This window comes from Arvicola amphibius, chromosome 4 (assembly GCF_903992535.2).
Source record: "Arvicola amphibius chromosome 4, mArvAmp1.2, whole genome shotgun sequence".
Lineage (NCBI taxonomy): Eukaryota > Metazoa > Chordata > Mammalia > Rodentia > Cricetidae > Arvicola > Arvicola amphibius.
Genome location: NC_052050.1, coordinates 105,228,274 through 105,241,144, shown reverse-complemented (window position 1 = coordinate 105,241,144; position 12,871 = coordinate 105,228,274).

Genomic DNA, 12,871 nt, shown 5'->3' with positions numbered 1-12,871 from the left:
TCTTACCCTGACTCACTCTCTTGTAGTCAAGGGTGCCCTTGATTCCTGGAATTCTAGTGGCTTAGCTCTGCACTCTAATCTTTTTTTTTTTTTTTTTTCTTTTTTCTTTTTTTTTGGTTTTTCGAGACAGGGTTTCTCTGCAGCTTTTTTAGAGCCTGTCCTGGAACTAGCTCTTGTAGACCAGGCTGGCCTCGAACTCACAGAGATCCGCCTGCCTCTGCCTCCCGAGTGCTGGGATTAAAGGCGTGCGCCACCACCGCCCGGCTGCACTCTAATCTTTAGGCAAGCTTTATTTACTAATGTCCAAATAAAATATCACTACGTATGAGGCCGTGGGAGCTGCAGAGGGTGACACACGGAGAATCTGAGAACCTCTTTGGGATGGATGTCTGGACCTCTGCGGACACCTCTGGGATATTCTCCCACAGACTGCGGGTTGTAGAGCAGGTTGGAGCTTCGGGAAGGCCCCCATCTGGGTCCAATGGGCAGCCTTGGTTTCCAGCTGACAGACACTTGCACGTGGCCACCGCGCCAGGCTGGGCAGGGCGAGCTGTACTAGCCCTGACCCCAGTGAGGTTCCTCTCGGGATTGTACCAGTTTGCCTTCCCTTAACGTTGGCAAGTTTCTCTTTACAAGGAGAGGGGCCTAACTTTTATAAACAAAAAGAGAGTTTCTATAAAGATAAAGCTATGGAAAGCCTCGCCCCAGGTCCACATGGTGACCAGGCTGCCCCAGAGCGCAGCCCAGCTTCCTTGAGCCACCCGTGTGTGATTCACGGAAGGGCGGGCGCCGCTTCCCTCTTCCGGATTAGGGAAGGAAGGAGCCAGGATCCCAGACCATCGGCCCAGATGGGGAAACTGAGGCTGAGGAGGGGAGGCCTGGATCCTCGCCCCTTCCAGGAAGCAGGGCTCGGCCTCACAGCAGCCTCACAGGGTCCCATCTGGGATCCCATCTAGGGTCACCCTGAGTCCCCACCCCTCCAGGTGGGTCCCATCCATGCAATAAACTTCTTCTGGTGACATTTACATCAGGATTACAATAATCACTTTAATTTTCTCAGAGATAAATGTCACAGACAAAAGAGCCAAGTAATCAAGATTCAAGCAAATACAGGGCGGAGCTCAGAGGCCTGGGGGGGTCGTGACAGGGGTTCGGTCAGCACTGGGATGACCGAGTTAGCTTCCCGCAAGAGGGGACACTGAGCTGGACGCCCAGCCGAGAGCGGGGCCTGTGGGACTCCGGACCTCTGGACACAGAGTAGTTCCCGGAGGCCCCCAGGGTCCGCACAGCCTAAGCCCAGGCAGGAAGTGCTATGCCAGAGGGGAGGGGATCAGGCCTGGGCCTGGCTGCAAACACTGGAGCCAGATGGAGACCAACTAGTGTCTTCCCGCAGCCACACCTTCCTCTCCAGACAACAACAGGCCAAGATGAAGAAGAAAAACTGGGGGTCCAGACCCAGCCCCCAGAGGCAGAGGAAGGAAGGTTGAACGCTCAAAGTCAGTCTCAGAAAGGAAAGGAATAAAGGAAGAGAAAAGAAGGTAAATTACCCTCAAAACGTCCGAACCTTGGCTAGCAACACGAACTCTCTTACTTTAACTATGGTGATAGACGACTACCCACTTAGTGGCCACCGCACCTCGCAGATCACCTTCACCGCAGCCTCATGCCAATAGGGGGAAACTGAGGCTTGGGGATCTAACGCTTCTCATCCGAGCTTCCCCAGTGTCGGCGTGAAGACAAAGATTCCGAACACCTGGAAACATCACAAACACAAACGGGAAACCAGTCAGGGTCAGAGCCACTGGGCGATGCGGACACGAACAGGTGAGAAGCCCTGGTTCCTGACCCCGGAATATGGCTCGTCCCCGGGGCCCCGGGGCCGGAGCGGTCAGTAGCTCGCGGTCAAGGACGCGCAGAGAGTCTTGTCCGGGCCGCCGTAGACCCCCAACCCCCGACGGCCCCCAGGACTCCCGCACTCACCGAGGGAGCCAGCTCGGGACAGCCGGGGGAGGAAGAATGGTTTTCACCTGACCTACCGCCCCGCCCTAGCTCTTGGCTTCTCTCCTCCTTCCGCCTCCTTCCCGCCCTCCCTGTGGGCTCCTTTCTCCAGCCCCACGAGCTGCCTACTGACCAAGGGGAAAGTCCCTCTCGCGCCGTTTCCGCGTCCCCTCTCTGACTCCTTGACCCTCCCCTCCCCATCCTGTACTCCACGGTGACCTTTCCTGTCCCCATCCACCCTCCCACCTGTTCTGTGGTACCGCCCCTCCTTCGCTTAGGGCCTCCCTTTCCCACCACCCACCCCACTGTGAGGGAGCAAGTGCTCCCCAGCCGCCGCTGCAGCCCCCAGCCGCAGCTCAACCGCCGCTGCAGCCCCCCTGCCCTCGCTGCATAAAGACACATTCCACTGGGAAGAGAGACCCCAGAAACCTAGAGGATTCCAGAACCCTAAAACCTGTTGGTAGGCCCTCTGAATCTTTTTTTTTTCCCTCGAGACAGGGTTTCTTTGTAGCTTTGTAGCCTGTCCTGGAACTAGCTCTCATAGACCAGGCTGGCCTCGAACTCACAAAGATCCGCCTGCCTCTGCCTCCCGAGTGTTGGGATTAAAGGCGTGTGCCACCACCGCCTGGCCCCCTCTGACTCTTAAGTACCAGACTCACTTAACCTGTTCCCCTCCTCCGGAGTTACCCACAAAACCTGTAAGTCCTAACTCTTGAGTTTGGGGTCCTAGTAGCCTGCTGAGGGAGAGGAATTAAGTCCATAAACTAAAAACTGAATCCTTCTGAGGCTGGCTTCCTGGACCAGTATGCAGTAAACAGAGTTACAGAATCAAGTGTCACATGACACAGTGATACCTCCCTGAGTGGCAATACCCAGAGAATTCAAAACAAGTGGTCAAGCCCTTGCATCTGGAGGTCGTTGCAGCCCAGGTGCTGGAATATTGGTAGGTCATGAAGAGGGAATGAAACCTCCGTAGGGGGACATGTCGCTGAGTGACAGCAGCCAACACAAACGTCCCAACTGTGTGTAATGGGCTCACAAGAAATTCACAGGGCAGGGAAATCCACAGACAAGGAGCTGATCAGGGGCTGCCAGGGCTGCAGAGGGGTTTTTGGGGGGGAAGTAATGCTCTAGAAATACAGGAGGTGAGGCTGCCTAGGCCCACAGTGCTAAGAGCTGCTGCACCATTGCCCTGGGAAAGGTTTGTTTTCTGCCCTTCAGTTCCATGCACTTGAGAACACGTCCCCTGGTCCCTGATGGAATGCCAGTGGCTCAGCCACCCACTGCCTTTCAAATGGTCACTCTCTGCATAGTTGAGGTTTTGGAATCACTCAGGTGCAAGTGACCACGGCACCATGAACAGGTAATGACACCCCACCCAGGGCCCTGCCCTGCGGCTGAGACGCACCCTCCTAAGATAAGTACCTGTCTCCCCAGGGCTCCAGGAGGCCGGGTGAAGGAAGTCAGATCTGAGAAAAAGGCCTCTTGTGTTTTTAAAGGTGCCCTACCTTCCTGTACCCCAAGGAAAGCAAATTCAAGCTACCAGGAGGTGCTGTGTTCTCAGCACTTATCAGATGGGCAGGGAGGCAAGGGCAGATCAACCATATGCTGGGATGCTTACGGTAACTGCCACGTAGCACCTGTAGAGGTCGAAAACAGGGACCAGCCACCAATCCACAAGCACATCTGCTGGATCCCACTTACTTTCCAGAGGCAGGGGAGTGGGCACAACAACAGGTTTCTGAGGTATGAACAATTTACAGGATAGAACTTAGAAACCCAGACCCTCTCAGCAGGCCACAATGGGAAGGTCAGAGAACCAGAGGGTTTCAGACCAAAGCCTACCTTTTCTTGTTTATAACACCAGGTGTTGGTAGAGGCCGCTTGTTTGTTCCTGGCTGCCCAGACCATGAAATAATCACACAGAAACTACATTATTTGCAACACTGTTTGGCCAATAGCTTAAGCATATTTCTGGCTAACTCATATCTTTTTTTAAAAAGGTTTGTTTATTTATTATGTATACAGTATCTGTCTACATGTATCCCTGCAGGCCAGAAGAGGGCACCAGATCTCATTACAGATGGTTGCTGGAAGAGCAGCCAGTGCTCTTAACCACTGAGCCATCTCTCCGGACCCTAACTCATATATCTTAAATCAACCCATTTCTATTGATCTGTGTATAGTCACGTTGCTGTGTGGGTTAAGTTCCATCAGGAGTCTGTTTCCGATGGGGCTACATGGCTTCTCCTTGACTCTGCCTCCTCTCTCCTCCTCTATCTGCTTGGAACTCCTGCCTTGTCCTATTCTGCTAAGACACTGGCCGAAACAGATTTATTCATTAACCAACAAAAGCAACACATAGATAGAAGGACTTCCCACACCAACTAGGCAGGGACTCCAACCCTCAGTCTTGCTCCCAGCTCCTCACTGGAGAAGTCTAGGCAGAGGCTCCGCCTCTGAGCCACACCCCCAACTCCTCACTGGAGGATTCTAGGCCAGGATCCACCCCGAGCCACGCCCCCAGGCCCTCACCGGGAATTCTAGGCAGGGTCTTCAACCTAAGCCACGCCCCCAGTCCCACATTGGGGATTCTAAACTGGGGAACCACCCCTGATTCTGCCCCAACCCCTCATTGGAGGATTCTAGGCTGTAACTTCACCTCTGAGCCACACCCCCAGCTTCTAGCTTCTGGATCTGAGGTCCAGGCTTGGTCAAGGATCCTCAGAGACACAGGGTAGAATCGGAGGTCCTCACATGTCCTTTGAGACTCAAGATGGACCTGTTACCCACCCCAGGAAGCTGGAGTCACTCCTGACTTGGATCCCATCCACTCTTCCCTTCTGGGTACGTCACATGCACAGCCTCCCCACAGATCCTGACCAACCCGTGGCAGACAGGCAATCTAAGGCTGGAGTCAATCAAAGCCCTCCTGGCCTTTAGGTGTAGCGCGATTAATAAAAACCCAGAGACAGAAATCGGGAGTCAGCCTGAAGGTCAGAAAAACAAAACAGCCAGCCACTGGCTCTTACCTCTACCTCAGTCTGAAATGGCAATCCTGCCTTCAGGAATCCTCAGAATGAGACTGAGCCTGAGAGCTGTCTCCTCCTGTTTTATATTCCTCTCTAAGGCTGGGATTAAAGGCGTGCACCACTACTGCCTGGTTTCTATGGCAAGCTAGTGTGGCTACTGGGATTAAAGATGTATGTCACCACTGCCCGGTCTGTAAGGCTGACTCTCTAATCTTCAGGCAAGCTTTACTTATTAAAATACAAATGAAATATCATTACATTTTCCCTTTTTGTCTAAAATAAAAAGAAAGCTATAACTAATATAAGAAAAGTATATACAATAAATACAATGACTGTATACAATCTATACAGGCAATAAATATACCAACAATGTCTAGTCAGTTAACAATTGATAAATTCAGAGAAAGTACTCCATATCTATCTTATCTTGGTGAATCCAAAGTCTTATACCTAATTTACTTTCTATTATAACTTGCTTTCTGTGTCTGGCAAACTATAACTATAACAAATTTTCATCTCCCATAGAGACCCAATAAGGAAATAATATTAACTTAATAAGCAGGAAGTGCAAGCAAGGAACTTCCAAAAGATGTGAGAAATGACAGAAGCAGCTGGCTGCCTGGAGCATCACCCAAAGTTCCTCTGCAGTCTTGGGGCATCCTCTTAGGCCCACAGGCTTAGCATATCTGACAGACTTTTCTGTGAAGCAGGATATCCTAAGGGCTGTCCCTCCTTGTCTTGAAAATGTTTCTTTTGTGTCCTGCTTGTCAGTTAGGACAGCATGCTGTCAGCAGTTGAGGTAAGGACATTTTCTTGCTCAGTGGCTCCCTTTTGCCACAAAGAAAGTAAAATTCTGTGTGGCATTCTTCTCTGAAGTAGATTGATGCTACCAGACATGCCTCATTGTCATAAAAAGGAGGTGATATTATTAAAACATCTTAAATGCCATATTCTGTAGATCTTTGAAGTGTTTGAAGATGATCTGTCTTTCTAAAATCTATCTTTGTTTGACCTTGAAAACATACCTAATGTACTGCAAGTTCAATTAAAATAGGTGACTAATTACTAACCTATATTTCTTTCTTTTTTTTTTTTGGTTTTTCGAGACAGGGTTTCTCTGCAGCTTTAGAGCCTGTCCTGGAGCTAGCTCTTGTAGACCAGGCTGGTCTCGAACTCACAGAGATCCACCTGCCTCTGCCTCCCCAGTGCTGGGATTAAAGGCGTGCGCCACCACTGCCCGGCTAACCTGTATTTCTTTATTATCCTAAACAGTTGGAAATAATAACTTTCAAAAACTAGAAATTTGCATTACATTGTTAAATGAGTTGTATAGGTACAATACCTTGAACGAGTAAAAATATATATACAGCATGTCCTTAAAACTTAATCTTATCGTATATTCTCTTTTTTCTTTGCAAAATAAGAACCTTGAATCTTAGTTTCCTTTGATTAGTTTTTTCCTGAACATTATCAATAATAACTTGTAATTAGCCCCATGAAAAAGGAAAAATAGTCCACAACCCATTGAACAAACAAAAACTACCCACCCTAACTCTTGGTAATGTGGGTGTCATATTTGTTTTTTTATTCTTTTTTTTTTTTTTTTGGTTTTTCGAGACAGGGTTTCTCTACAGCTTTAGAGCCTGTCCTGGAGCTAGCTCTTGTAGACCAGGCTGGTCTCGAACTCACAGAGATCCGCCTGCCTCTGCCTCCCAAGTGCTGGAATTAAAGGCGTGCGCCACCACTGCCCGGCATATTTGTTTTTTTAAATGATAATTATTAAGCTCTACATTTTCTCTGCTCCCCTCCCTGCCTCTCCCCTCCCCTGTTCAACCCTCCCCAAAAGTCCCCATGCTCCCAATTTACTCAGGAGATCTTGTCTTTTTCTAATTTCTACTTCCCATGTACATTAGATCTATGTAAGTCTCTCTTAGTGTCCTCATTGTTTTCTAAGTTCTCTGGGATTGTAGTTTGTAAGCTGGCTTTCTTTGCTTTATGTTTAAAAACCACCTATGAGTGAGTACATGTGATAATTGTGGGTTACCTCACTCAAAATGATGTTTTCTAGCTCCATCCATTTTCCTGCAAAATTCAAGCTGTCGTTATTTTTTTTATGCTGTGTAGTACTCCATTGTGTAAATGTACCACATTTTTCTTATCCATTCTTCTATCGAGGGACATTTAGGTTCTTTCCAGGCTCTGGCTATGACAAACAAAGCTGCTATGAACATAGTTGAGCACATGTCCTTGTGGCACGATTGAGCATCCTTGGGATATATACCCAAAAGTGGTATTACTGGGTCTTGAGGAAGGTTGTTTCTTAATTTTCTGGGAAATCACCACACTGACATCCAAAGGGCCTGTACCAGCTTGCATTCCCACCAGCAATGCAGAAGTGTTCCCTTTTCCCCACAACCTTTCCAGCATAAGTTATCATCAGTGTTTTTGATCTTGGCCATTATTTCAGGTATAAGATGGAATCTCAGAGTTGTTTTGATTTGCATTTCTCTGATGACTAAGGATGTTGAACATTTCCTTAATTTCATTTCAGCCATTTTAGATTCCTCTGTTGAGAGTTCTCTGTTTAGGTCTTTACTCCATTTTCTAAGTTGGATTATGTGTTCTTCTGGTGATCAATTTCTTGAGTTCTTTGTATATTTTGGAGATCAGCCCTCTGCCTGATGTGGGGTTAGTGAAGATCTTTTCCCATTCTGTAGGCTGTCGTTTTGTCTTGTTGACTGTGTCCTTTGCTTTACAGAAGCTTTTCAGTTTCAGGAGGTCCCATTTATTAATTGTTTCTCTCAGTGTCTGTGCTACTGGGGTTATATTTAGGAAGTGGTTCCCTGTGCCAATGCATGCACATGTACTTCCAACTTTCTCTTCTATGAGATTCAGTGTAGGTGGCTTTATATTGAGGTCTTTGATCCATTTGGACTTGAGTTTTGTACATGGTGATAGATATGGGTCTATTTTCATTCTTCTACATGTTGATATCCAGTAATGCCAGCACCACTTGTTAAATATGCTTTCTTTTTTCCATTTGATATTTTTTTGCTTCTTTGTCAAAAATCAGGTGTTTGAAGATGCAAGGATTGGTGTCCGGGTCTTCTATTTGGTTCAATTGGTCCTCCTGTCTGTTTTTATGTCAATACCAGGCTGTTTTCAGTACTGTAGCTCTGTAATAGAGTTTGAAGTCAGGGATTGTGATGCCTCCAGAAGTTCTTTTATTGTACAGGATTGCTTTGGCTATCCTAGGTTTTTTGCTTTTCCATATGAAGTTGAGCACCATTCTTTCAAGGTCTTTGAAGAATTTTGCTGGGATTTTGATGGGCATTGCACTGAATCTGTAGATTGCTTTTGGTAAGATTGCCGTTTTTACTGTGTTAATTCTGCCCACCCAAGAGCATGGAAGATCTTTCAACTTTCTGGTGTCTTCTATTTCTTTCTTCAAAGATTTAAAGTTCTTGTCATACAAGTCTTCCACTTGTTTGGTTGGACTTACTCTGAGATATTTTTATGCTGTTTCTGGCTATTGTGAAGGGTGATGTTTCTCTGATTTCTTCCCCAGCCCTTTTATCATCTGTGGACAGGGGAGCTACTGATTTTTGTTTGTTTGTTTGTTAATCTTGTATCCTGCTACATTACTGAAAGTGTTTATGAGTTGTAGACGTTCCTTGGTAGAATTTTTGGGATCACTTATGTAAACTATTAAATCATCAGCAAACAGTGAGAGTTTGACTTCTTCTTTTCCAATTTGTATCCCGTTGATCTCCCTTTGGTGTCTTATTGCTCTAGCTAGGACCTCAAGAACTACACTGAATAGATACGGAGAGAGTGGACAACCTTGTCTTGTTCCTGATTTCAGTGGAATCGCTGGGAGTTTCTCTCCATTTAGTTTGATGTTGGATTTTGGCTTGCTGTATATTGCCTTAATTATGTTTAGGTATGTTCCTTGTATCCCTGCTCTCTCCAAGACCTTTATCATGAAGGGATGTTGTATTTTCTCAAAAGCTTTTTTGGCATCTAATGAGATGATTATGCAGTTTTTATTTTTCAGCTTGTTTATATGGTGGATTATGTTGACACATTTTCGTATGTCGAACCATCCCTGCATCTGTGGGATGAAGCCAACTTGATCATGATGGATGTTGGTTCTGATGTGTTCTTGGATTCGATTTGCCAGTATTTTATTTAGTATTTTTGAATTAATGATCATGAATGAGATTGGTCTGTAATTCTCTTTCTTAGTAATGTTTTTCTGTGGTTTGGGTATCAGGGTAATTGTAGCCTCATAAAAAGAATTTGGCGAGCTGGAGAGATGGCTCAGAGGTTAAGAGCATTGCCCGCTCTTCCAAAGGTCCTGAGTTCAATTCCCAGCAACCACATGGTGGCTCACAACCATCTGTAATGGGGTCTGGTGCCCTCTTCTGGCCTGCAGGCATACACACAGAATATTGTATACATAATAAATAAATTTAAAAAAAAAAGAATTTGGCAATGTTCCTTCTGTTTCTATTGTGTGGAATAATTTGAGAAGTATTGGTATTAGACCTTCTTCTTTTTTTAAATCTTTTTTCTTTTTTCTTTTTTTTTAAAGATTTATTTATTTATACAATATTCCTTCCATGTATGCTTACATGCCAGAAGAGGGCACCAGATCTCATTATAGATGACTGTGAGCCACCACTTGGTTGCTGGGAATTGAACTCAGGACCTCTGGAAGAGCAGGCAATGCTCTTAACCTCTGAGCCATCTCTCCAGCCTGTATTAGTTCTTCTTTAAAAGTCTTGTAGAATTCTGTGCTGAAACCATCTAGTCCTGGGTTTTTTCTGGTTGGGAGACTTTTGATGACTGTTTATATATCTTCAGCAGTTATAGGTCTGTTTAATTTGCTTATCTTGTCTTGATTTAATTTTGATAAGTGCTATTTATCCAGAACGTTGTCGATTTTCTTTAAGTTTTTCAATTTTGTGGAGTACAGGTTTTTGAAATATGACCTGATAATTCTCTGTATTTCCTCCATGTCTGTTGTTATGTTCCCCCTTTCCATTTCTGATTTTGTTAATTTGGATATTTTCTCACTCTCCCTTTTGGTTAGTTTGGATAAAGGTTTGTCTATTTTGTTGATTTTCTCAAAGAACAAGCTCTTTGTCTCATTGATTATCTGTATTGTTTTCTTTGTTTCTATTTTGTTGATTTCAGCTCTCACTTTGATTATTTTCTATTGTCTAGCTCTTGGGTGAGTTTGCTTCTTTTTGTTCTAAAGTTTTCAAACGTTCTGTTAATTCACTAGTGTTGTGGTGCAGGGCAATTCTGCATTCTGTCAATTATGTTTTAAATAAACACTAATTGGCCAGTAGCAGGAAGGGACAACCCCACAGAAAGTAGAGGGGGGGTCAATGAGAACAGGAGAATTCTGGGAAGGAGGAAGCCCATTCCTCCCCAGTCCTGCCCAGACACTGAAGAAGCAGGATGTGACCTGCCCCACTGATAAAGATACTGAGCCATGTGGCTAACATAGATAAGAATAATGGGTTAATACAAATTATAAGAGTTAACAAGAAGCCTGAGCTAATGGGCCAATCAGTTATAACTTATGGAGACCTCTGTGCGATTTTTTGGGACCTAATGACTCTGGGAACTGGGCAGGACAGAAACCCCAACAAGCAGGCCCTCACATTACAATGTGGGATTTTTCTAGCTTCTTTATGTAGGTGGTTAGTGGTATGAACTTTCCTCTTAACACTGCTTTGTGTCCCATAAGTTTTGGTATTTTGTGTGGTCATTTTTATTGAATTTAGGAAGTCTTTAATTTCTTCCTTTATTTCTTCCTTGACCCATTGATGATTCATGTGAGCACTGTTTAATTTCCATGTGTTTGTGGGTTTTCTGGAATTAGTATTACTGTTGACTTCTGGTTACCATGGGGATCTGATAAGGTACATTGGGTTGTTCCAATTTTTTTGTATTTATTGAGGTTTGTTTTGTTACCGAGTATGTGGTCAATTTTTGAGAAGGTTCCGTGAGGTGCTGAGAAGAAGATACATTCTTTTCTGTTTGGATGGAATATTTTTTATAGATGTCTGTTAAGTCCATTTGAGTCATAACACCTGTTAGTTCTCTTATTTCTCTGTTCATTTTTTGTGTGATTGACCTATCCAGTGGTAAAAATGGAATGTCGAATTTTCCCACTATTAGTGTGAGGGGTGTAATGTATAATTTAAACTTTAGAAGTGTTTCTTTCACATATGAGGGTGCCCTTGTATTTGGGGATAGATGTTCAGTATTGAGATTTCCTCTTGATGGATTTTTTTCCTGTGACTAATGACCTTCTTTCTCTCTTTTTGGCTGATTTTTAGCTTGAAGTCTGTTTTGTTATATATTAGAATAACTACACTCACTTGTTTTCTAGGTCCATTTGATTGGTATATTTTTTTCCTCCCAACCCTTTACTCTGAGACGATGTCTGTCCTTGAGGTTGAGATGTGTTTCTTGTATGCAGAAAATGGATGGATTCTGTTTTTGTATCCAATCTGTTAGCCTGTGTCTTTTTTTTGTTTTGTCTTGTTTTGTTTTGTTTTGTTTTTGAGACAGCGTTTCTCTGCAGCTTTAGAGCCTGTCCTGGAGCTAGCTCTTGTAGACCAGGCTGGTCTCAAACTCACAGAGATCCGCCTGCCTCTGCCTCCCGAGTGCTGGGATTAAAGGCATGCACCACCACCGCCCGGCAGCCTGTGTCTTTTTATAAGTGAGTTGAGTCCATTTATATTAAGAGATATTAATGACCAGTGATTGCTATCTCCTGTTAATTTAGTTTTCATGGTTGGTGATGTTAATTTGTGCATTTTTTTTCTTCTTTTGGATTTGCTGTTATGAGATCATCAATTGTGTTTTTGTTGGTGTAGCCATCCTCCTTGGGTTGAAGTTTTCCTTCTAGTATTTGTGTAGGGCTGGGTTTGTGGTTAGATATTGGTGAAATCTAGATTTGTTATGGAATATCTTGTTTTGTCCTTCTATGGTGATTGACAGTTTTGCTGGGTATAGTAGTCTGGACTGGCATCCATGGTCTCTTAATGTCTGCATAGTGCTTGACCATAACCTTCTGGCTTTCATTGTATTCATTGAGATGTCAGTTGTAATTCTATAGATAGGTAGATAGGTCTACCTTTATGTTACTTGGCCTTTTTCCTTTGTAGCTATTAATATTCTTTCTTTACTCTGTATATTTAGTCTTTTGATTATCATGTGGTAAGAGGACTTTTTTTTGATCCAGTCTATTTTGTGTTCTGTAAGCTTCTTGTATCTTCACAGGCATATCTTTCTTTAGGTAGGGAAAGTTTTTCTCTATGACTTTGTTAAATAAATTTTCTGTGCCTTTGAGTTGAACTTCTTCTCCTTCTTCTATACCTATTATTCTAAGATTTGGCCTTTTCATGGTGTCCCATTTTTCCTGGCTATTTTGGGTTAAGCTTTTGTTAGATTTAATGTCTTCTTTAACTGATGAGTTTATTTCCTCTATTGTATCTTCAATGCTTGAGATTCTCTCTTCCATCTCTTGTATTCTGCTGTCCATGCTTGCATTTGTGGTTCCTTGATGTAGGAGGGTCATCTGTCTATGTGTTACCTTCATTGGTTAAATAAAGAAACTGTCTTGGCTTTTTGATAGGGCAGGATTTAGATAGGTGGAGTAGACTGAACAGAATGCTGGGAGAAAGAAAGTGGAGTCAGGCCATGAAGCTCTGTCCCAAGATGGACGTAGGTTAGAATCTTCCCGGTAGGTAAGCCACCACCTTGTGGTGCTACACATATTATAAGAAATGGGTTAATCAAGATGTGAGAATTAG